We start from the raw sequence: 25,947 nt of genomic DNA, 5'->3' as shown, positions 1-25,947 counted from the left end.
CACCCTATTCACATGTTTACAATAGGTTCAAATATTAATCAAAATCGGACCTTGTTACTCAATCGTAAACGTTCGAGCTCTGTGCCTCGTTAGGCGAGGTTAAAACTTTTGGGGTGCTAGGTCGGGTAACCTCCACGTGTGTCTGAATGTTGTGGGTCGCTTTTGATCCGTCCGAGGGGAAGTAAAGCATTCGGGCCGGTGCACCCTGGAAACATCGGTTAACAATTTATCTTGTATCGGTATATTGTTAGCCGATGGCTAATGACCCGACAAGGCTGGGATGTTCCCGCCTTATACCGAATTCTAAATGTGTTTCATTGTCCTGTTTTTTCATTGTCCTATGGACGGCCCTGTTTTTTCATCGTCCCATGGACGGCCTTGTTTTTTCATCGTCCCATGGACGGCCCTGTTTTTTCATCGTCCCTTGGACGGCCCTGTTTTTTTTTTCATCGTCCCTTGGACGGCCCTGTTTTTCCATCGTCCTATGGACGGCCTTGTTTTTTCATCGTCCCATGGACGGCCCTGTTTTTTCATCGTCCCATGGACGGCCCTGTTTTTTTATCGTCCCTTGGACGGCCCTGTTTTTTCATCGTCCCATGGACGGCCCTGTTTTTTCATTGTCCTATGGACGGCCCTGTATTTTCATCGTCCCATGGACGACCCTGTTTTTTCATTGTCCTATGGACGGCCCTGTTTTTTCATCGTCCCTTGGACGGCCCTGTTTTTCCATCGTCCTATGGACGGCCTTGTTTTTTCATCGTCCCTTGGACGGCCCTGTTTTTTCATCGTCCCATGGACGGCCCTGTTTTTTCATTGTCCTATGGACGGCCCTGTTTTTTCATCGTCCCATGGACGGCCTTGTTTTTTCATCGTCCCATGGACGGCCCTGTTTTTTCATCGTCGCTCAACGCACGCAACGGTCTCAACGCACACATCGCTCAACGCACGTAACGCTTAACGGTCTCAACGCACGCAACGGTCTCAACGCACGCAACGCTCAACGCACGTAACGCTCAACGGTCTCAACGCACGCAACGGTCTCAACGCACGTAACGCACGCAACGCTCTCAACGCTCTCGACGCACGCAACGTACGCACACGATTGGTGACAGAGGCATACTACAGCAAGCAACACTTCCAGTCTTGGAGGGGAATACTGTGGCGGTTTCCACATTACATAACTAGATGGCGCTACTTAAATCCTACATCGCGCTAGCGAAGTGTTCACGAAGAATGCCTATATATACAACTTCCAAAAATGAATGTTCGGACCTCGGTCCCCGAGCACGTTCACCCGCTCGGAGGAAGACCTTCCTATTGTTACGGTCGAGCATATCACGATAGCTCCCGTACAGTCCTATGGACGGCCTTGTTTTTCCATCGTCCTATGGACGGCCTATTTTTTTCATCGTCCCATGGACGGCCTTGTTTTTTCATCGTCCCATGGACGGCCCTGTTTTTTCATCGTCCTATGGACGGCCTTGTTTTTCCATCGTCCTATGGACGGCCTTGTTTTTTCATCGTCCCTTGGACGGCCCTGTTTTTTCATCTTCCCATGGACGGCCTTGTTTTTTCATCGTCCTATGGACGGCCTTGTTTTTTCATCATCCCATGGACGGCCCTGTTTTTTTTTTTCATCGTCCTATGGACGGCCTTGTTTTTTTTTTCATCGTCCCTTGGACGGCCCTGTTTTTTATTCGTCCCTTGGACGGCCCTGTTTTTTCATCGTCCTATGGACGGCCTTGTTTTTTCATCGTCCCATGGACGGCCCTGTTTTTTTTTTCATCGTCCTATGGACGGTTACACAGTTACAATATTGTAACTTACTTATTCTACTAAGTAGAAAAAATAAACATTGTCCGAAGGAGAGCATATCCCGGCTGTTATTATTAAGATTTAAGCTTCTTTATGAGCCTCGTTCTAATCAAAATACCATTCAACCAAGAAACCACTTTAAACAGATACTCTAAAACAGCGGCTAATCTAATCTAATGCTACACAATAAAGTTTTATAAAATCAAATATGTTTTATTAATTAAATCCCAGGTATGCTTAGCGAACAATAAACTTATGATATTAAATTATTTAAATTTTACTAATTGTTTTATTTTTTAAACCCTTAGCAGAGGTGTGCCTATTACAGCATTAAAAAGTGAGTTTGCGGACTAGGTACACCTCTATTTCACTTCCCTTCCTTATCCTTTTTTGTCCATCCCTGGGCGGGGGTGCTTCTAGCTCAATTTCAACGATGCGAATATGTTGTCTAGGCTCACCCCTATTCCTCCCACTAGGCTCAGTGGGAGGTTTGGCGAATGGTCTTAGGGGAGAGCGCAAGTCGTGTAGATCCCTAAGGCAAGGCTTGTGATTATCCTTCTCGTGGTTGCCGCCCGTTATTGGTGTGATTTCCTCAAAATCACACGTAACAGAAATCACCAGCCGACCCCCTTTTCTTTAGTAATCTTTTGTATGTTGCATTGCTGCGCGCCTGCCAAGAAAATCGTGATCAAGATTAGTCGAAGATGTCTCGCATGGCGTGAAAATAATTTACAGACGCACTGTCAAAGTATCTGCACACCTTTTGAGACATCGGGTACCCTCCGCAATGATCTGCAGGTCTGGCGAGAACTCCGCGCGAGACATATAGGTAAGTACCAGTTTGTAACGCTAAGCGAATTCTATTAAAATTTTCAAAAATCACTTTTATAAACGTCTCTAGAATTTTATTTTGTTGATTTTGTTCTTTGTAATTGTTTTATCAAGCTTGGTTTTCTAAAATTTAATTTAGGGTGAATTCCATATAAGGGACATTATGTTTAAGTTTAAAGATTAATGTTTTTGACCACCTTTGCTTCATTAGCGTATCATTTAGCTTGAGATGATAGCGTTTCTTGTCCTTCTCAAGCTAACACCATTGGACTCTGTCCGTTGCGACTCTAGTCTATAGAGCTCCCAACCGATATTTGATTTAATCCTCCCATCTTATAATCTTCCGCTCTCTCCGGACCTATGGTCAACTACAGACGTTTATTTTGTGTATTAAAACTGAATTAAAATACGAATTTTTATCAATTAAATACTTGAACATAATTAGCCAGTTCATACCAAATTCTCGATAACACGATTAAAGTAAATGTGAGTGTGTGTCTGGTATTCTTTATACGCATTTATCTGAAAAGTGACGTGTTTGAAAAAAAATAAGGGAGAAAATTTAAAAAACAATTTGTTATACATATTAGATTCGGCCGCATTGTGTTCTGGTATGAATAAAACCATGAAAACGAATCTTTTTTTTCTTCCATTTCGGCTCGAACCCACTGCAGCACAAAATAGTTACAGCTTATATTTGACCCGGCCTAAGTTAGTCAATTCTTGCTGCCTATATTTACAGAAATGTGCTGAAGTCTTTTGTGTCTGTCGTCTGCTAGAGGATACCCATTTATTTATTTCATTATGTCTTTTATGCTTTCTTTATAAGCTGCCCGTAAGCATAGAACACTGGAGAATAGAATTTTCCTCCGTAGTACTTAATTTCATCTTTTTATCGAGTCATTGACCTCCTTTTTTAACTTTTATACGTTTAGGACGCAAGTTTCGTGTAGTAATGCTTCATTTTTAATTTTCTGCCCTTTGTACTCGCAAGCCTAATACAATTTTCCTGTTTTAGGAAAAAAACATCTTTTAGTCTTTCTTTGCTTTGTGTTTTTAAAAGAGTTTATCAATGAGTCTTATCTCTAATACATTTCACTCCATGTTGGTACTACTTTTGCTTTATTTTCTTGGCTTGGGTTAAGTGTTCTTGTTTGGCAACCTCATGTTAGTGTTGGTAATATGTAATTATTAAATGTAAGCAGGCTTTTAAATTTTTTACGGTACGGTTCGGCGAAACTGCTTAAGCTTTTTACATAAGTTAAATAAATTTTAAGCAGTTTGACATATTGATGATCACCCTATTCACATGTTTACAATAGGTTCAAATATTAATCAAAATCGGACCTTGTTACTCAATCGTAAACATTCGAGCTCTGTGCCTCGTTAGGCGAGGTTAAAACTTTTGGGGTGCTAGGTCGGGTAACCTCCACGTGTGTCTGAATGTTGTGGGTCCCTTTTGATCCGTCCGAGGGGAAGTAAAGCATTCGGGCCGGTGCACCCTGGAAACATCGGTTAACAATTTATCTTGTATCGGTATATTGTTAGCCGATGGCTAATGACCCGACAAGGCTGGGATGTTCCCGCCTTATACCGAATTCTAAAGCCATAATAACGCAAGGCTATAATTAAAATGCAATTTTCAACAGCAAAAGGCGTGAAGACTGAAAGAACTCAAACTATTACAAATGAAGTTTTTACAGCGTAAAAAAGATGCATAAAACTTTCTAGATAGAAAAAACTACTAATATCTTTTAAAAATGGTTTCTAACTGAATCCTTCAAATCTGAATTCATACGGCGAAAGTAGTAATTAAGACTGGTGCGTCTACTTTTTCCACTCTATTGGGTAGAACTCGCCCAGTATGATAATACGACCAGATATATTGAAACAGTTTTACCTCGTACAATAACTTGCGGTCATTGAAGATGAAGATTGCAGAAAAGAATTCGATAACCCATAAGTACCCTTCGAGAAATCATCGAGAAACAATGCATTATATTCAGAGATAATTTCTGCTCGCATTATTCAAGAAGAGTATAGTAAAGCACATACTGGATCTTTTTATTCAAAAACCAATAAAGTGACGATTACTTGTGCTGACTAAACTGGAGAGCTCTGCTATTGGAAACATGCGTGTAAGCATTAATGGCTTTAATAAAACCTTAAACAAGTTTTGCATGTTCCGCAGTTGTCCGTAATTTTGCTTTCTGTGGTTAAATTATGTGACAGTGGATCTTGAATGTGGATGGGTGTGTTGTGTATGACAGTTGCAGTATAGAAGAAAAGCCTGTTAAGTCTCCTAATCTGTATAAGGGTACAAATTCATATTGAATGGATGGTGTTCTTGCTATAATTTAATAATAATATAAATGCTGATTTATGGTATATACGGTTAGGGCATCTTTGTTTTAAAGATATTTATACACTTAGGGAGTGTGCAGCTCATAACGTTGAATTTCAGGATGACAAAGAAGACTTGAATAAATGTGTCGCCTGTCTGGAAGGGAAGCCTTCGGCCTGGCTTATCCAAAAGGATATAAGAGAAGTGCAAGCCGGCCCTTGGAACTCATGCACTGTGACGTGTGTGACCCTATGAGAGACTCCAGCTGGGGAAATGCCAGGTACTTACCTACTCACCCTTACTGGTGATTTTTCTCGTAAAAGTTGTGTATATTTATTCCTGCGTTCTGACGATAGTGTTGAGACTTGTACAAGCAGTTATAAGTGTTTCCTAGAGAAGAAGTGAACACCTCACCACCGCATTATTCTCAGCAGAATGACGCTGCAGAGCGCCTTAATAGAAATATGCTGGAGAAACCTGAATGCATGTTGGTACAGGCAGGTCTCTGTAACCGTATTTGGGGTGATGCTTTTATAACGGTCATTTATTTCTAAAATAGAAGCCCTACTGTGGCGTTAGCAGGTCAGTTTCCTGGCGAGGTCTGATTGTAACACAAAATGAAGAATCATTTTAAAAATTTACTGGAAGATCATACTTTTGACTATTAAATTATTCTAAACAAACTTAACAAAATTCTAGTTTTATAAAAATCTTATGAGTTTTCAAATGAATTACCAGTTGCTGAGTCTGGCGACTACTGCTGCGACAACAGTGCGGTAGAGCAGACCTCTGCTGATGCTGAGTCCTCTGCTGAGGAACCAAAGGTGCAACGGGCTGCTCGCATCGGATGCGCTAGTTGGAGGGGAAGCGGCGGCTAGCACAGAGGAGTCTGTGACTGTCAGCTGCTGACCGATGCGCAGCACACGGGGTGCACCGTCGACGAGACATGGCGGTTATAAATAAGGTATGTATGCCAGCATGTCTGAGAAGCCACAAACATATGATGAAGCATTAGCATCATCATACACCTCTCAGTGGAAAAAAGCTATGTATTTAGACTTTGAGTTATTCTTGGAGAATACATTTTAGAAGTTAGTTGATCCACTTGCTGATGCTAATGTTATAATGGGTAAGTGGATGTTATACAAATTAAAACGATCTACATCGGGAAATTTGATAAGTACCGGGTAGGGAAAAGGTCTTTTTCGCAATGTAATATGTATAGAGTTGTATTATTTGTGTTTGGCTGTTCGGACGTCTTAAAAAGGTTACATAAAAAAATAAAAAATAAAATTTATTTCTGTTAAAATGAGTGATTCTAAAAAATATTAGAATAATTACTTTTGCAACTGCAACTTTGACGGAAAATTTGGGTGTATCCCGATGAACTGAATACGTCTGCGTATGATTGCGTAAACAATGCATATTAAAATATTTTTCGATTGCCCTACAAACTAAAAAAAAAAAAATGCAACAAATGTCGGAGTTATGTCCGCACATACATAACAAAAAACCGACTTGATAACCTCCCTTTAAGGAAGTCTGTAAAATAAGAAAAAAATGCAGCGTCACATTTGTGACGTTTTAAATCCGGGAATTATGTTGACAAAGATGCACCTCGATGTGGTCACCCCGTGACGTATAACATGGACGCCATTTTATTTCGACATAGCTGAAGAACTGGGAATTGATCACAAAATCTGAGTACACAAAATAGCACAATATTTGATACTCGCTTGTGGTGAATCGTGTACTCTATATTTAATCGTGTACTCATTATTTAATCGTGTACTCATTATTTAATCGTGTATTCTTCATTAAAACGCTATGAAAAAGAATCGTTTTTAAAGAGATTGATTACTGGTGGTGAAAAGTGGATCACTTACAACAAGAACGTGCGTCACTGACTGTGCCGAAACCTCAATATACTCACATTCAATTGATGCTGGGATTTGATATTAGATATGTCTATAAAACATATTGACGCGACTACTACTGTGTGTTTGTAAAGATGAATTATTGAGATCTCACAATCATAGCTCTTTAATTTTATGATTTTGAATTTTTTTCGACATGTGATATAAATGATTTTTTAACTTATTAATTAGGTACAAGTATCTGTGTTGAGCTCTTCCTTGACTTACAAGTTTTTATGTATTCACGTGATTAAAAATAATATGTCCGAATATATTAAAAGGTTATTTTAATGTTTTAATATGTTCGAATATAAGCATGTTAGCACAATCATAGGTGTACACCATGTGATTTGTCATAGAATTCAAATAAAGAATGTCATTGTTATTTGTTACCAATCTCCTGATACTGACATGACAATAACACTGACATTCTTTATTTGAGTTCTATGACATGATTGTTAATCATAGTTAATTTTGTAAACTCAAGTAGCGAATCATTAGGTGTTAATTTGTAGGCAAAAGATCGACATGATAAAGTCGATCTCACTTCACGTCGAACCATCGGTCCTCACCCATATCCTGTGTGGCTGCTTAAAGTCGGCCAGCATTTGGCCCCGATGGTTCTGTTGTCTAAAGCCAAGTTGCCACTTTCTCAGCTCTTCACCACCTTGCTTGTCCAGCCTTGCTTTTAAATCCCCTATCCCAATACTGTAGTAGATTTTTGAGGCATGTATGGTTTACGAAATATCCTAATACAATGCCGTCGTGTGTTGACCCTATATAACCTTCAGAAATTTGGCGTTTGGCGATTCTGACATTAAGGCACACTACACTGCTCGATACACTGTCGGCTCGAACCGAACCGTGTTGTTGACGGAAGGTTTTGTGGATGATGAATCCGACAAATCCGTGGGATTGTTGTTCGCTCTCCCGGTAGTCGTCTCCTTCCACTCTCTACGGATTTCAGATAAGCCTATAATACTGCAGCGTAAGTAACTACTTCTTTCAGCTCAACTAACTTCCCATCGGTCCTAAATGTGTGTTGTTGCCAGGTCTAGTCGTCGGGGTTGGCAGCGGAATCTGATCCGGATATTCTTGGTACCCTTTTTCTCGCCGTTACCATAACAGCTACTATAGCCAGAAATAGCAGGGCTGGGGGAAGAGGGGCTGTGGCTTTCTTGTCTCCTTGAATACAATGAATTGCCTGGACCAAGCTGGTTGGTCAACGCAGGGATAGGCTTATGGCACTGGCATCGCTGCTGCCCAATATCGGCCCGTGCCCTTCGTTCAATCTAGCAAATTCGAAGTGGTTATATAGCCACTGGTCGGTCGTCAGAGCTTCGTCGGTTAGATGGCAGAGTGCTCCACGGGCAGGTAAGGTTAGCAATTAAGGAGGCTGATTGGTACTAGTGTCTCCCCCTTATACCCCTTTATATTATTAAGGTATTTGTAGTTGACAAACAGGATATAATTGTTAATACTCTTCTAAAAATAAAGAAAGGTAATAGGCTAAAATAACTCCATGTATTTATTGCGAATGTATTTTTATATAATGATGAATTTGAAGTAGACAGACAGAAGTTTTATTAATACTTTTCAAAACATAAAGTTAAGAGTAATCTAAGAAAAACTGCATGCATATTAATTGCGAATGTTTCTCTATATTATTGATGCATTTAAAGAAGTAGACGATTTAAAATATACTTTGATTGCGTTATGTAATATCGAATTAAGCGACGAAATTGATAAAAAAATGGTTGGCAGCTTCCAATACCGCAATACCGGTATTGGCCAGTACCGGGAATCCTAGAATATTTCGCTCCGTTTTCAAAACCGGGATTACCCTGTTTTAACTGTTATAGAATCACTATAACAGTAGTAGAGTGACATACTCAGTCCCTTGCTTATTTTTTTTTCTATTAACTTTGATCTAATGTATGACTTACTATATAATTTATAAATAATGATATTAATTTCTTTAGCTTGTTTGCGAAGAATGATTTATGACTGATGTTTAATATATTTCTTTTTTTTTCTGTGCGTTATGTGTATGTCTAATCGCTCTTTACGTTTTATATATAAGTAATGTTTAATTTAGTTTTTTTTACCAAAATATCATACCTAAAACTTCTAGGTAATCATAAAAAGACTCATTATTGATACCTTTGTTGAATTTATGACTGACCAAATAACTTGTTCAGACACTTAAAGACATTCTGTTGCTATATTAACGTATAATTATGCATAAGATGTGCTGTTTGTAACGCTTGAATAAATGTATTTTCTTTTTTCTTTCTTCCTCTCTTTCTTTATTGTAATAAATTATTATTTACTTACAGTGAAATAGTAATATCGGTTAAATCATGAAATTGCCTTTGTTTTAGTAATAGATACTTCGAATTTTGAGTGAAACTTTTTTTACATGATACCTTTAAGATAACATACGATTTTTGACTTTAATTGTTTATTTTTATTAAGCTTAGACGTGAAAGATGGATACTTCGAAAATCAGATTCATTTTTGAATACGGAACTTAAGCAGCAAAATAGGCTCCCTATATCAACGCTTAATAAGGAGACTGCCAATGAACGCACTGTGCGTTTTAATTAAAAGGCTTTAATTTAATTTAATGGAAACTTCGACTTGAAGAATGGTTCGTGGCAAAACCCACAGTTGAATAATGCTGAATTGAAGGAGTTGGTGGAAGCCAATCCGTCCCTGGAATTAGCGGCATGGTTTAACGTCACCCTGTCGATAATATGGAGTCAACAGTATAAAAAATGGGTTCCTGATGTGTAGAAAGAATTAATGCTTGTTAAACTCGGCCGATTGGCGCAGTGAGCAGCGACCCAGCTTTCTGAGTCCAAGGCTGTGGGTTCGATTCCCACAACTGGAAAAATGTTTGTGTGAACATTTTGTTTTTTGTGTCTGGGTGTTTATCTTTATATAGTAAGTCTTTATTTATATTATTCACAAAAATGTTCATCAGTCATCTTAGTACCCGCACTTTTGTTGGCTTGTTGAATCGGTACAGATATGAAGGAGTATTGGATCGAATTGAATTATTTACGAAGTTATGTATATGTGATGAAAGGTGAATAATTTACGATAACAGTGAGTAAGAAATACCGTGGTATCAGCACTAAATTAAACGCCGCAACTTTGGCCGTGTTATTCACAATAGTTTTCTCAGGCCTGGTGAAGCAGCAGTAGACATTTACTGAGTCGAACTTCGAACAATGATGGCAAATGAAACTGGCAGTGAAATAATCCCCACTCGTCAATCTATCTTTACCATTATAAAGCAAGACCTCATACTGTACGAGAAAGTGCAGTTAGAAACAATATGTTTTTACGAGACGGACGTACAAAATACTTTTTTCAGATTTAGATCTCCAGAGATCTATTTTAAAGGTATAGGTGAACTTCCGTTTCTAAGGCAGTTATTTACGGATAATGGGTGTTAATATTACTTTGTTTAAATCTATAAAATATATAATAAATAAGTCGGCAATTTCATAATTTCACCGCTTGTATATTTTACAAGTGTCATTTAAAATAATTTTTAATGTACTATTTTCTTCATAAAAAGCTTGTTGACTTTCTATTTCAGTAGATTTTTTTTTTTCTTTTTTCAATAAAGTGATCCCGGGGCCCCGGCATGGCGTGCAGGGGTTTATCGTGATCGAATAATATCGGGTATGCATTAAAAAAAACAAAGGTTCTTAAAATAATATTTTGATGTAACTGTTTAATTTTATTTTGTGAGTAAGCACCTACTCAAAAATTTTTTGTTATACCCGTTAGGTATTTCGTAGATCAAATCTCCTATGTCCATTAGGTATAGTAAGCTCTCAGACGACCAACCAGAGCAGTAAATCAGTTTTTACATTTGCCTAATGCCTGCCAATTCGGCTATTACATTCACTTTATATAACTTTGTTTGTACTAATAATATAAGTAATTAAGGTAAATTGTGTGAATAAAACTGTCTGTTCACGTGAGTCTGCCAGAGCTTTTTTATGAGCCGCGCGTTGTAAGTACACTTTGCGAATAATATCAATAAAAAGATTAGTTATGAATTTTCTCTAAACTTACCTACCTTACTAACCTTTTTCAATCACACTGAACCATCCACACGCCAAATATAAGCACTTTCTTACACTGTGACTGTATTTACAAACAACCGTACCGGTACAGTGAACGAAAAATCAATCTGTGTTTACGCCATTTAATTTTTTAATATGGTCATACACGCACACATGATAACATGATACATATATCCTTCCAAACCTTCCTGTCCCTCTCTCACATACTCAGGAACCGTGAAGAAGACGCTTATCGCCCGTCGCGTCGCCGCCGACACTTAGTCGACATCCGATCGCGATTATTTGAACAATAAATAAAAGAAATATTATTTTATCAGTTGCCAATGGCACCTGGCAAACGTTAATTATTTATTTTACATAAATAATTTGATGATTTTAATATACTACTTTAACAAATTAGCTATTTATAAATTTCTAAAGACCTTCAAGGTCAATGACGTAATAAGAAATGGACTTCGGAAGAGCGTTCAAAACCGTCCTAACTAATAGGGTATGTAAACGCAAAGACGGTATGAAATTCCCGCCAGTCTTCATTTGTTCGACTAACAGATTACACGTACCAAATTGCTCTACTTAATTATGAAAAGATGATGGCGTATTTTTTTCCTGGAAGTAAACGATTGTTTTATATTTTTTAACTATTGTTTTGCTTAGAAATACAGTAATTTATTTAAATTTGCATTAAATCACAAAACCCATCACGGAACTAATCAAAATGAACATAAATAGCATCTCTGTCCTTTTCTTATACGTTGCACTGCGTAGACATAAAGAGACCAACTATTCTCTATATTCGGCTGGATTTCTATGAGCGATCGAACGATTTGGAACAAATTTATAATTTTTTTTTTTTTATAGTTATCTTATTTTGTTCTTCTATTTGTATGGAATGGTATGTTTAATTTATATCAGTTTTCTCCGAGATCGTACACGTGTCCTACATTATAGCTCGGTCGCGAGAAGAATACTTTGATCTTAAAAATGCCGCCGTTTTTTAAATACCTTTTAAGTTTGTGTTTATAATTCGGTAATAAATTGATCAATGGTATAAAATATGTGTCATAAGTACATAAAATAATATTTCTAATAATATGTTGGTAACATGAGATTTAAAAGATGGAGTTTCATGCTCCACTTTTTCTCTATGACGCTTTACGAATACAGGCAAATTCGTCCGTATGTATGTAAAAAGCTGTTACTTTTACATTAAAAACAGACTGTTTTAGTTATACAGATTACCTCCGGGAAAATCCAAAAGGCCATAAAGTGATAGATATTTACAAAAATTACCAGTAAAGCTATTATGGTTCAAATATATAGTATATATGGTTCAAATTGAAATGTTTTACAGTAATTAAATTTCATGACAGGGTTAACTCTGAACACTTTTTTCTTCAATTTTGTATGTGGGTCGACGTCCATTTCTTATTACGTCAGTGTTCAAGGTATTGATATTTATCGATAAAATTTATAATTAGTAAAAATAATTCTTGCCGGTTAAAACAATAACAAACAAATCAAATTAATTGTGTTTACATATCTAATTTCCGTATCATTGCTTCTAAGATTTTGAAACACAAGCAACACTCTTTTAGAAAAATGGCACACATAGAAAGTAGCAAAATAGTGTAACACACGCATACGAATATATCGTTACACACCAGCACTTGCTCGCGTACACTTGTTACAACGTATGCATTCATTAGCATCTATGCAGAAGGCGCATTAATTCGTGCGACGAATAAAGGGTTTGCCTGGCAATGGATTTAATCGTGACCCCAGCTAATTATGAGTTTTATGTTAATTCTCAAGTATCATTTTATTATTTAGAGATACCGTTTACAATTCAAAATTAAAGTATAAACTAAATATTAGTTCGCCTATGACACGGAACTTATCGGCGATTGCGCTTACATAGCGTGTCCGGTTTTAATATAGATAGGCTAGATGGCGCTCTCATAGTTTTCTTTTAAATGTTTAATATGTTTCAAAACCTCAAATTGTAAGTCTACCACAGCCTGAGAGGCCTTGAGGGTAAGCACTGTTTTTATGTAACTACGACATGCACGCCACTGGGTGGGTCCCAGTATCTCTTTGAAAAAAATCTGGTATTCGAAAGCCCTAGTTCGATTTAACGGTAACTAGGTATTTAGCCAATAACGATCCGGAGAAGTAAACCACAGGACCACAGGCTAAGTAAGACAAACTTAACGATATGCTAGGTGACAAAATTTAATCTTCGTTTTAAAAACAGCTTAACAAAAGAATTAAAAGGAATTTGAACCTACAATTTGCTTGTGTTTGGCTTATAATTTGAATGTAAGCACAGGTTTTTACAAGTTTTTAGTCGTCGCTTGACCTCCTTGTTATAAGGTTTCTAAGAATATGTAACCTGTTATTATAAGGCGACAAGAATGATTTTTAAGTATAATATTGGCTGCATCGAACTGCATTCTTTACTTTTTTCAATTGCGTCGCTTAATTCGGTATTACATAACGCAGTCTTGTAATGTAAAATTGTGTATTTCTTGCGAATGTGTCGTTATAATAATTGAAATATCGCTGTCGAAAATAAGTGAACTGTTTGGTCTATATATTGATAAAGAATGAAAGAAAAATCATCCCTATTTTCAACATAATACTAATAGGCTTTATGCAGATGAGGTTTGATTTTTTACCAAGTTCACTTTATTTATAACAATTATTAGTTGAAATATTTAATTTTCCTTTTTCAAACTGCCGCGGCAACCCCATCGGCCGTTTGTTGCCAACCGAATGGCTTCCTCTAACTTTCTCTACAGTTTTCTTTCTCTAGCTGTTCATGACCAAGTGCCACCTGCTGAAGTTTCAACATACTTGCATAAAATGGAAAGGTTTATGCATCGGTCATGCTAATATAAGATTATATAAAAAGAACAATAAATGATTAAATATTATACTAATTAATTAAGAATTATTCTTATATAATTTAAACAAAATTAAATACCATTAACACATTAAAATGTACTTTATAGTGAAATAAAATATATGTTACAACTTTTTTATGCATTATTATTTAAAAACCCTTAGAATAGAATACCTACCATCCTACCGACAAATACCGCTAAGCAATTTAGCGTTCCGGTACGATGTCGCGTAGAAACCGATCAGGAGCATGGGGTTAATTAAAACTGCCCACCTAGCTCGCAGATTAGCCCGCTACCATCTTAGTCTGCATGCAACATCACTTACCATCAGGAGAGATTGCAGTTAAGAGCTAATTTGTAGTGGAATAAAAGTTAAAAGAAAAGTTCTTTATACCTTATATACAAGCGGTTTACATGTTATTTTAAATGTCAAAGAAGTGTATTGCCTTTTCCTGGCGCGCAAAAACTACAAACTATTAATTAGAAAAATATTACTACTATGTAAATTAATATATACTATTAATAAGCAAATAATTCAAATCTAAATCATACAAAAGATAAAATAATAATTTTGTTTACTTAAGATAATTTAAAATATATATTTTTTTCCCTTGCAACCCTTTCTTTTAAAAAACTTTTTCTTGAAAGTGTTTTGAGATTGAATCGAGGTTTATTTCGGTTTTTATTGCAATTGTGTAACTGTTTTTGCTAAATACTGTGGTTTGATGCACTTGTGTGAAAATTCCTTAGAGGTTCCAAATGGGAACTCAAATAAATTATGTCCTTCGATATGTATTATGTTACGTTAGGATTTTAAAATATGCATATTGAATTATAAAAAAACCTTTGAAATTTCTTATATAAGTATATAAACGTGGCGTAGCTCCTAGCGATTTATAAATGCGGATTTACACGATTCAAAGAGTGCTATGCCTAGGATAGCTGAGGCATTTTTTTAGACTAAAAATACCCATCACCAAATAACATTGAATTTCCCAAATTTTGAGACCATAACGAAGTACGGAGAGACAAGCATTAGAGTGACAGTCGTTTTAGTTTATTTAAGTAGTACATAGACAAATATACCTAGCTGTAAAACATAGCTCGTTTATATGACATTTCCGAGAGTAGTTTTCGTTGAATAAATTAAGTCTATAGGGCTCTGATTTTATGATAATATTAATGGCCTTGGACAGTGCCTTGTATTAAACCATATTTATTGGCTCGGCATGTTGGTTTACATTTATTATTTCATCATACTCACACTTTTTATTTTGGAATTATTCCATCTTGTAAATAGTGTTTCTCATTCACAGCGAATAATGATAAAAAAAATCAATAACAAGTTTTTAACCAAAGTTGAATAATAATCGCATAAATGAGCTTAAATTATACAACCATATCTTTTGGGTGCCACCTGAAACTTGAACAAGGATATACTCGTAGGTACATTGAACAATTTTTAATATAATTTTTTCTTTGTTACAGGTTTTACTACTGTGTTTGTGAACTCGTGTTGAGTGGACTAACAAAGTGTTCAGTGGTTTAAACATACCCGCCGATCGGGTCGCGTGGCGTACGTTCACGGTTCGGTCGATCCGTGGCTGGGTGCGATTACTACGCAGGACTACCTTGCGCCCGCTATCTTCATTGAAGGTATGTATATACACTAATAATTAACTTACACGTACACTTTTATACAAAGGCATACATCCTACTTTTTCCATAGCGAAACATCCTTCGTGAGTCGCTTCCTCATTACTGATTAGAAGCGATGAGAAAATAATAGTCAAAAAAGTCATATCCGAATTAGGTCTAGTATTTTTAAATGACGAATCGCCTGCGGCATTATCATATACACTGCTAATTACCAAGCCTAGCACACATATTACTATTTACTAGTTGTTCTTATTTCCTCTTTAAATTTTAATTATTTTTCTTTTTAGGTTTCTAACCTCAGAATTCGTCATTAAGTAACCTTGGAAATTGCTTTTGTTTTGTTCGAAATTGTATACCTCCCAAGTTCCCATGTGGTCCCATTTTCAGGAAACCACAGGTAAGATATATCTTATATCTTACCTGTGGTTTTATTGTACCCTGTCTACTGACTCGTGAGTTTTTCTATTTAGGATTTTCTAACACACTTCTCAACCTTTAATTTCTAGGATGAAGGCCTTTAACCTATATATTTAAAGGTAACATTAAAATAATAACTGATCTTATTTCAATCAAAAGTATGACTTTCACGTAAGTTAAATTAACATAATTATGCCACAAACTATTAGTCAACAAATTTTTCCGGGTACAATTTTAAATTCGTTAAATAATCCCATAAATCTAATACTTTCAGAAACTCATGGTACTGCCATAAAATGAACTGAACATGAACTGAATGAACGCTAGGTACAGACAGCCTTTTCATTATTTTTGGCTTTAGTTTCAGTTTTTGCCTAGCAAACGATTTCAAAGTTCAGGATTATTGTGGAACCGGGTTGGTTGTTTGGGGACATCCAGTTTAAGGATTTTTGATGTATTTTCAATGGTTCAAGTAGTGCTTTTATCTATCTAGCTACTATCACCTCTAAAATTTTTGGTTCTTTATTCCATTATGTAAATTATGTTTCTTATTAACAGTAAATAAAAATAAACAAATAGATAACAAGTTTTCTACCATAGTTGAATAATAGTCGCATAAATGATAATATCGCATAATAATCCCATGGGCAACATGGAAGAACAACTTGATCGACGCCTAGAGATCAATGCAGGAATGAAGCGAGCAATTCTTCAAGACTTGCAGTGTCTGCTTCATGAACATCATGCGTTGGTCAGGTTGTTTAAGAGTGCTTTAGAGCGCATGCCAAGTGATGACTATAAAGTTGTTATCAAAGCAGATAAACGACCATCTGGAACACACGAAAGGACATTTAATGCTCCAACAGTAGACGAAGTTGCCATCCTGATTGTTGGTGAACAATTGGAAAAACGCGATATTGTGCTTACACGTCGCGATACTGGGCAACTGCAACAAATATCTGAAACTCATCGATCATATGACACATTGCAATACCCGCTGATGTTTTGGCAAGGAGAAGATGGATATTATTTTAATATTAAAATGAAAAATCCATTGAATGGTGAGTATCAGTATCATAATTTATTTCATTTATTTGTGAAAGACACTGATTTAAAATAATGCTTATTAAAAAATTGGTTAATGTCTGTATTGTTTGCCTTTAAAATTTGCCTTTGAAATGGTTAATTATCAAATTTTTAATTTCAGGTGAAGAAACTACAAAGAAAGTTAGCTCAATGAATTATTACGCATATCGTTTGATGATTCGTCAAAATGCTGACAACTATTTGCTGCGGTTTCGTCGATTGTTTCAGCAGTATTGCGTTGACATGTATGTAAAAATAGAAACGGAACGTTTAACATTCATTAGGTTGAACCAAGCCAAACTGCGTTCTGAGGAGTACATCCATTTACGTGATGCAGTTAATACTGAAGGAAATGCAGCTAATATTGGTCGATTAACTATTCTGCCGGCGACATACATTGGTAGTCCACGTCATATGCATGAATATGCACAAGATGCAATGACATATGTTCGTCATTACGGTCGGCCCGATCTCTTTATTACTTTTACCTGTAATCCAAAATGGATAGAAATTACTCAATTGCTGCTTCCCGGACAAACATCAAGTGATAGACACGACATCACAGCACGTATATTCAGGCAAAAAATTCGGTCCCTGATGAACTTTATTGTTAAACAACGCGTCTTTGGAGATACTCGATGCTGGATGTATTCAATCGAATGGCAAAAGCGAGGCCTGCCGCACGCACACATTCTTATTTGGTTAGTGGAAAGAATTCAGCCTGACCAAATAGATGATATCATATGTGCTGAGATTCCTGATTATGAAGTCGATCCAGACCTACATGATGTTGTTACTACTAATATGATTCATGGACCGTGTGGTGCCATCAATCCCCAATCACCTTGCATGGTCGATGGAAAGTGCTCTAAACGATATCCACGGAAATTAACGGCGGAGACTGTCACTGGCAATGATGGTTATCCGCTGTATCGGCGTCGATCACCAGATGACAACGGTCGAACTGTCACAACGAAAGTGAAAAGAATGGATTTCGTTGTCGACAACAGTTGGATTGTTCCATATTCGCCACTTATTTCTAAATCGTTCAAGACACATTGCAACGTTGAATACTGCAATTCAGTTAAGTCAGTTATAAAGTAAGTTATTCTTTAACTACATTCTATATAAGTACAAAAATAAATACCTTAAATGTCGGATTAAATCCCCGTTCTTCGATAATATCTGCCCCAAATGACGTCATCTGGAAACAACCATTGTATTTTTGAGTATTTGCAAGAAAGTGGCGTGATTCTTGTGTTTCGCCACAAAGCAATGAATACAATGGCTCAGGTGGCGGAGTCAACAATGGCAATTTCACTTTACCATTAAGGCAGCATAATCCAGGCGTTTCTCCGGAAAACTTTAATGCACCACAATACTCGCAAACTACGTCCATTTGCCCAATGCAAACGCTAGGATGCAAGCTGTAATCATTGCTGCAATCGTATTGAAACGCTGCTCGATTCAAATCAGCACTTGATAAATATCTTGTTCTGCGTCGCAAATTATCTATTTGTTGACCTCTGTTGTTCGCTCGACGATTCTGCATTGCCAACCGAGCTGTTTCACGGGCTGCTTCACTTTGCTCTCGTGATTGAGAAGCACGAAGTCGAGCCATACTATCGCGGCGCTGTTCACGTGCAATTTCTTGTTCTTCTTCAGTCCTTTCATTTGCAGTATTTCGTATTCTTCTTGCATCACGGCTTTGTCGGGAAAGATTCGATCGTCTTGGTCGCGGCATTATTAATTAAACTTCACTTCACCTAAAAACTTAAATTTTTAACCATACCGAGTTTTATAGTTCACTTCACTGTTTATACGAATGGGCAATTGGGCAATAATGTTAATTATTTATTTAATAGAAATAGTTATATTATTGATTTCTTACAAATATCAAATAGTCATCCATACGTCATTACATAGCTGTCATTATACGTCAATTTTGTTATTCCAAGTCTGATTCTTTTTTGTTATACCACGTTTTATAGTGACTGACGTTACATGTCAAGTCACACGGGAATGATGTCGAACGGGATAAAAAGTATCCTATGTCCTTCTCCTGGCTCTAAACTACCTCCCTGCCAATTTTCAGCTAAATCGGTTCAGCCGTTCTTGAGTTATAAGTGAAGTAACTAACACGACTTTCTTTTATATATATAGACAAGCTTATGTTATAAAACTACTAGCTGACCCGGCGAACTTTGTTCCGCCTTAATGTCAATAAATAAGCAGATTTTTTTTTTATTGGAAAAAATACAAAAAAAATTAAATTTCTACATCAATCATTCATAATTATTTCTGTATTTTAGTACATAGGTTGCTCTTCATTTAAGTACCTTGTGATACACGACATTTTTTGTTTTATTATCAGGCGCAAAAACAAACAACGCAGATGGTCTTCCGACCCGTGAACATGCCACGTATAATTGACCATGGGAAAAACATGAATGTTCTAGATTTAAACCACAAACTTTTAAGGATTGGCCTTGTGATTTGTTGATGGTCATGGCAAATGCAAGACGTATCGGAAATTGAAGTCTTTTAAATTCAAACGGCATATCGGTTGGGATCATCGGTATCCTCGGAATGAGAACTTGCTCACCTTTGAATTTTCCTATCATTATCGTAGCGTAAATTACATTGTTCATCAATTTTCTAACCACCAAACGCGTACCGTTGCACAGTTTTGGTTGGTTTATGTTTCGAAGCATGATTACTACGGAGCCAACCTTTAGGCGTAAATTGTGCGGTGGTAAGCCAGGCACGTCCAAAGAGTTTAAAAATTCAATTGGATAGTTGGTGGCTTCATCTTCATTTGTGACGCAGTCAATAGATTTGAATGAATGCATTGTTCCAATGATCTTATTTTGAATTATGTTGTTTAGGTCATCTACATCTTTATTCTTAGCCGCTAAAATTGCTCGCTCACTCATCCATTCATAATTTTTGTAGTTAGAAATAATTTCTGGAAATACATTGTTGATAAGTTCGTCTTTTGATGAGACAAAATTACAGAAATTATTTGGAAATGATATTAATCCGCTCGATTCATCGACAGGTACTTGACCATTACCGATAGTCAGCAATTGCTCCGAGAAATCTTCAGCAGATGTATCATTAAGCAATGCAACTCTCATGTTTGTTGTCAGTTGCAGTTTCTTCACATGGCGCCATAGATTTGACGATTTGAGGCAAGCGTTTATTTCGTCGGCAGCCGTAGATCTTGGAATTACTGGCAGTATTTGGCGGAAATCACCAGAAAGTAAAATCATTGCTCCTCCAAAACATCTCGAGTCATTGCGTAAATCTTTTAATGTTCGGTTAAGTGCTTCTAATGCACGTTTATGCGCCATTGTGCATTCGTCCCAGATGATGATTTTCGATACCGCTAAAACTTTGGCCATTGCTGAGTGTTTTGCAATATTACACGTTGGTTCTTCAATAGTTTGAAGATTTAACGGTAATTTGAATGCTGAATGAGCCGTACGGCATCCTTCTAACAATGTGGCTGCTATTCCAGAAGAAGCAACTGCAACCGCTATGTTAGATCTCGCCCGAACAGTTGCTAAAACTAATGACATGAGGAATGTCTTGCCAGTTCCACCAGGGGCATCTAGGAAATATAAACCACCATTTTCATCATCGATTGCCTTCATTAAAGTATCATAAACTTTCTTTTGTTGGTAATTCAACAGGGGTACATTCGTTTGAACTACTAAATCTAATTCCTGGTGATCATATTCACGTTCCCGTTCCAATTCTCGATTAAATGCGTCATTCATTTCACGATATGGTGCTGGCATTCCTAACCTGATTAATAAATTACCGCACATGAGGTAACACATATCTTCGATCAAGAGTAAAGCACGATTATGTATCTCCTCATTCATCTCAATATCGTGATTTCTGGAACTGACACGAATTTGATGTAAAATATCTTCTGACATATTATCCTTGTATTTGTGCCACAGGTTACATGGGTTTGATGGAAAACATGTCGAAATTATGATAGCGAATAATGTGCGTATCTGACTTGGAGATGCACAGATAATGGCTTCAGCGATTGTCGTATCCCAATGACTATCGTTTTCTAATAACTTCAATTCTTCACATGCAGCACGATATGTTGGGAATATTACACCATTAACAGTTCGTAGTGACTCAAATGACGTTGGCCCACGCACATTTACCAGCAACAACCGCAAATAGAAACATTCATTATTCTTTGGATGAACTGTATACATACGACCAAGAGCATCAGTAGAACGCACATCTGGATACCCAGGAACCGCATCGCCTTGCTTCCGTCTTTGAAAATTCTTCGATGAAGCATTCCAAGTATAATAACGTGGCATCTCCGAGTAAAGCAAAGTTCGTGCAAACTGATCGCTTTGGCAGATTGCAAAAAAACTGGTCAATGTAGTTGCTGGAGGTGTTTCAGCACGTTGCGTAGCATTCGAAGCCGTGAAATATACTCGTTGACCATTCTCCAGATGCACCGCCAAATGCGTAACAGTAGGATGACGTTCGTGAATGGGAAATGCGAATATACGCCAAATCGCTTCATTACAGTTCACATAACGACCAACTTGATAGCGTGAAATTTCATCGTTGGTATTCGAGGATTGCAATCCAAAAACCGCCATATCACTGCCTTTCGTGACATATTTGCAAATATATTTTATGGACTTAACTGAATTGCAGTATTCAACGTTGCAATGTGTCTTGAACGATTTAGAAATAAGTGGCGAATATGGAACAATCCAACTGTTGTCGACAACGAAATCCATTCTTTTCACTTTCGTTGTGACAGTTCGACCGTTGTCATCTGGTGATCGACGCCGATACAGCGGATAACCATCATTGCCAGTGACAGTCTCCGCCGTTAATTTCCGTGGATATCGTTTAGAGCACTTTCCATCGACCATGCAAGGTGATTGGGGATTGATGGCACCACACGGTCCATGAATCATATTAGTAGTAACAACATCATGTAGGTCTGGATCGACTTCATAATCAGGAATCTCAGCACATATGATATCATCTATTTGGTCAGGCTGAATTCTTTCCACTAACCAAATAAGAATGTGTGCGTGCGGCAGGCCTCGCTTTTGCCATTCGATTGAATACATCCAGCATCGAGTATCTCCAAAGACGCGTTGTTTAACAATAAAGTTCATCAGGGACCGAATTTTTTGCCTGAATATACGTGCTGTGATGTCGTGTCTATCACTTGATGTTTGTCCGGGAAGCAGCAATTGAGTAATTTCTATCCATTTTGGATTACAGGTAAAAGTAATAAAGAGATCGGGCCGACCGTAATGACGAACATATGTCATTGCATCTTGTGCATATTCATGCATATGACGTGGACTACCAATGTATGTCGCCGGCAGAATAGTTAATCGACCAATATTAGCTGCATTTCCTTCAGTATTAACTGCATCACGTAAATGGATGTACTCCTCAGAACGCAGTTTGGCTTGGTTCAACCTAATGAATGTTAAACGTTCCGTTTCTATTTTTACATACATGTCAACGCAATACTGCTGAAACAATCGACGAAACCGCAGCAAATAGTTGTCAGCATTTTGACGAATCATCAAACGATATGCGTAATAATTCATTGAGCTAACTTTCTTTGTAGTTTCTTCACCTGAAATTAAAAATTTGATAATTAACCATTTCAAAGGCAAATTTTAAAGGCAAACAATACAGACATTAACCAATTTTTTAATAAGCATTATTTTAAATCAGTGTCTTTCACAAATAAATGAAATAAATTATGATACTGATACTCACCATTCAATGGATTTTTCATTTTAATATTAAAATAATATCCATCTTCTCCTTGCCAAAACATCAGCGGGTATTGCAATGTGTCATATGATCGATGAGTTTCAGATATTTGTTGCAGTTGCCCAGTATCGCGACGTGTAAGCACAATATCGCGTTTTTCCAATTGTTCACCAACAATCAGGATGGCAACTTCGTCTACTGTTGGAGCATTAAATGTCCTTTCGTGTGTTCCAGATGGTCGTTTATCTGCTTTGATAACAACTTTATAGTCATCACTTGGCATGCGCTCTAAAGCACTCTTAAACAACCTGACCAACGCATGATGTTCATGAAGCAGACACTGCAAGTCTTGAAGAATTGCTCGCTTCATTCCTGCATTGATCTCTAGGCGTCGATCAAGTTGTTCTTCCATGTTGCCCATGAAATATATTTGTAAAAATTTATTCTGTGTATCTTCGAAAGGTAGTAATGATCCAATTCGATGATGAATCTGTCCTTGTATCTACAAAATAAAAACCAGACAGTATTAACTGGGTTATAAACACTTTTTTCGGTGGGAGAGTAGAGTTCAGAATTAGCAAATATACTACATAGGTACCAATAGATAAAGTAAGTTATTCTTTAACTACATTCTATATAAGTACAAAAATAAATACCTTAAATGTCGGATTAAATCCCCGTTCTTCGATAATATCTGCCCCAAATGACGTCATCTGGAAACAACCATTGTATTTTTGAGTATTTGCAAGAAAGTGGCGTGATTCTTGTGTTTCGCCACAAAGCAATGAATACAATGGCTCAGGTGGCGGAGTCAACAATGGCAATTTCACTTTACCATTAAGGCAGCATAATCCAGGCGTTTCTCCGGAAAACTTTAATGCACCACAATACTCGCAAACTACGTCCATTTGCCCAATGCAAACGCTAGGATGCAAGCTGTAATCATTGCTGCAATCGTATTGAAACGCTGCTCGATTCAAATCAGCACTTGATAAATATCTTGTTCTGCGTCGCAAATTATCTATTTGTTGACCTCTGTTGTTCGCTCGACGATTCTGCATTGCCAACCGAGCTGTTTCACGGGCTGCTTCACTTTGCTCTCGTGATTGAGAAGCACGAAGTCGAGCCATACTATCGCGGCGCTGTTCACGTGCAATTTCTTGTTCTTCTTCAGTCCTTTCATTTGCAGTATTTCGTATTCTTCTTGCATCACGGCTTTGTCGGGAAAGATTCGATCGTCTTGGTCGCGGCATTATTAATTAAACTTCACTTCACCTAAAAACTTAAATTTTTAACCATACCGAGTTTTATAGTTCACTTCACTGTTTATACGAATGGGCAATTGGGCAATAATGTTAATTATTTATTTAATAGAAATAGTTATATTATTGATTTCTTACAAATATCAAATAGTCATCCATACGTCATTACATAGCTGTCATTATACGTCAATTTTGTTATTCCAAGTCTGATTCTTTTTTGTTATACCACGTTTTATAGTGACTGACGTTACATGTCAAGTCACACGGGAATGATGTCGAACGGGATAAAAAGTATCCTATGTCCTTCTCCTGGCTCTAAACTACCTCCCTGCCAATTTTCAGCTAAATCGGTTCAGCCGTTCTTGAGTTATAAGTGAAGTAACTAACACGACTTTCTTTTATATATATAGATATAGTTTTGTTTCAACCTGAAACTGAAACAAGGATGGTAGTAGGTACATTGAACAATTTTTAATATAATTTTTCTTTGTTACAGGTTTGACTACTGTGTTTGTTACTGTGTTTGTGAACTGTTGTTGAGTGGACTAATAAAGTGTTCAGTGGTTTAAACATACCCGCCGATCGGGTCGCGTCGCGTACGTTCACGGTTCGGTCGATCCGTGGCATGCACTGGGTGCGATTACTACGCATAACAACCATGCGCTCGCTATCTTCATTGAAGGTATGTATATGAACTAATAATTGCCTTACACGTACACTTTTATACAAAGGCATAAATACTACTTTTTTCACCTTCAGCCTTCTTTAGCCACTTCTTCATTACTCAGTCTACTCAGCTATGAGAAAAAAATACTCAAAAAAGTCATATTCGAATTAGGTCTAGTATTTTTAAATGACGAATCGCCTGCGGCATTATCATATACACTGCTAATTACCAAGCCTAGCACACATATTTACTAGTTGTTCTTATTTCCTCTTTAAAATTTAATTATTTTTCTTTTTAGGTTTGTAACCTCAGAATGTATCATTTATTAACCTTGGAAATAATTTTTGGTTTTGTTCGAAATGGTATACTTCCCAAGCTCACATGTGGCCCGGCCCTATTTTCATAAGACTAAGATATATCTTATCTGCGGCTTTATTGTACACTGTCTTCTGACTCGTATGTTTGCTATTTTGGATTTCCTAACACACTTCGTAACCTATAATTACCAGGATGAAGGCCTTTTAAAAAGGGGAAATTAACCTGTATATTTGAAGGTAACAGTTATATAATATAATTTTTCAATTAAAATTATGACTTTCATGTAAGTTAAATAAACATATATTACAAATTATTAGTCAACAATTTCTTTCGCGTACAATTTTAAATTCGTTCAATGATCCCATATATCCAGTGGCGGTACTACCATACAAGCCGAAAAGCCGGGCTTGCGTTACAATAAATATCTCTTTTAAAATTTTCTCGACTATTCCGAAATTAAATTAACAAAATAATTAAAACTTGAGAGCAATGAGGAAATACAATGTTTTAACTTTTGCTCAATAATGTATATACTCTTTGTCTACGTTACTGCAAGCACTACGTTACTCTGGCAGATAGACTCTGTGGTAGCAACCAGCCGAACGGCGCGGCGCCGCGCCGAACTATCACTATCGCGCTCTTCGCGTGTCTTCGTACGCGATCGGAGGTCCCGCTTTGTCTCGCTTACACTCATTTGCTTATATGGGGCTTTTATTTTACTGCTCTCTCAAATAGAAATTTCAATTTATTTAGCAGAGACAATCTAGATTATTTAATAATTTAGTATGGAGATCAAATGCCAGATTGCGAGTTGA

General features: G+C 37.0%; 1 protein-coding gene across 4 annotated transcripts in view; it reads left to right on the top strand.

Annotated features, from left to right (window-relative positions):
* LOC120636058 overlaps positions 1 to 25,947 on the top strand; it is a 129,799-nt gene that overhangs the window by 56,560 nt on the left and 47,292 nt on the right. For 3 of the 4 annotated variants that reach the window (XR_005659336.1, XR_005659335.1, XR_005659334.1), the window contains exons 1-4: positions 4,069 to 4,784; positions 5,111 to 5,270; positions 5,729 to 5,954; positions 24,644 to 24,829. The gene's annotated coding sequence lies outside the window, so the exon portion shown is untranslated. Of the gene's footprint in view, positions 4,785 to 5,110; positions 5,271 to 5,728; positions 5,955 to 15,416; positions 15,578 to 24,643; positions 24,830 to 25,947 lie in introns of those variants that run through there. The other variant, XM_039907329.1, reaches the window with a different exon arrangement.

The sequence above is a fragment of the Pararge aegeria genome, chromosome Z (assembly GCF_905163445.1).
Source record: "Pararge aegeria chromosome Z, ilParAegt1.1, whole genome shotgun sequence".
In the NCBI taxonomy this organism is placed as follows: domain Eukaryota; kingdom Metazoa; phylum Arthropoda; class Insecta; order Lepidoptera; family Nymphalidae; genus Pararge; species Pararge aegeria.
The sequence above is the reverse complement of the archived record's forward strand: the minus strand, read 5'-3'. Positions and strand labels throughout refer to the sequence as shown.